The sequence below is a fragment of the Schistocerca americana genome, chromosome 4 (genome assembly GCF_021461395.2).
Source record: "Schistocerca americana isolate TAMUIC-IGC-003095 chromosome 4, iqSchAmer2.1, whole genome shotgun sequence".
Lineage (NCBI taxonomy): Eukaryota > Metazoa > Arthropoda > Insecta > Orthoptera > Acrididae > Schistocerca > Schistocerca americana.
The window spans coordinates 228,663,545-228,664,673 of record NC_060122.1 but is presented as its reverse complement, the minus strand read 5'-3'; positions in this window follow the sequence as shown (position 1 = coordinate 228,664,673).

The following is a 1,129-nucleotide window of genomic DNA, read 5'->3' as shown; positions in this document are numbered from 1 at the left end:
TTATCCTTATTCTTAGTTGTGGGATTTATATCATTTATTAATATCGTGAAAAGTTATGTTAAATATATATTTTTGGGCACAGGCAACGTAATTTGCTGTCTCTTTAAGAGAAACGCGCTTTTGTAAACTAGTTATTGTGTATTCGCAAAAAGTAGTCGTTTTAGAAGTACCAGTGACTGAGCAATTTGGTCAGCTGCTGTAGCAGGGTGCATCCAGTACTGTGAACTGGTGGCGGGTTTGAGCCCTGCTCACATTCGGTTGTCTGTTAAAGGAAAATAACTGTACACTTGCTGGCACTACACACCGAAGAGTCAAAGAAGCTGGTACACCTGCCTAATATCGTGTAGTCCCCAGAAGTGCCGCAACACGACATGGACTCGACTAATGTCCTAAATAGTGCTGGAGGGAATTCACACCACGAATCCCGCAGGGCTGTCCATAAATCCGTAAGAGTACGAGAGGGTACTATTCTGAACAGCACCTTGCAAGGCATCCCACACATGCTCAATAATGCTCATGTCTGTTGAGTCTGGTGGTCAGCGGAAGTGTTTAAACTCAGAAGAGTGTTCCTGGAGCCACTCTGTAGCAATTCTGGACGGGGAGGGTGTCGCATTGTCCTGCTGGAATTGCCCAAGTCCGTCGGAATGCACAATGGACATAAATGTATGCAGGCGATCGTATAGGATGCTTATGTACGCGTCACACGTATCTAGACGTATCAAGGGTCCCATATCACTCCAACTGCACACGCCCCACATTGTTACAGAGCCCCCATCAGCTTGAACAGGCTCCTGCTGACATCCAGGTTCCATGGGTTCATGAGGCTGTCTCCATACCCGTACACGTCCATCCACTCGATACAATTTGGAACGAGATTCGTCCGACCAGGCAACATGTTTCCCGTCATCTACAGTCCAATGTCGGTGTTGACGGGCCCAGGTGAGGCGTAAAGCTTTTTGTCATGCAGTCATCAAGGATACACGAGTGGGTCTTCGGCTTCGAAAGCGCATATCGATGATATTTCGTTGAATAGTTCGCATGCTGATCCTTGTTGATGGCTTAACATTGTAATTTGCAGCAATTTGCGGAAGGTTTGCACTTCTGTCATGTAGAACGATTCTCTTCAGTC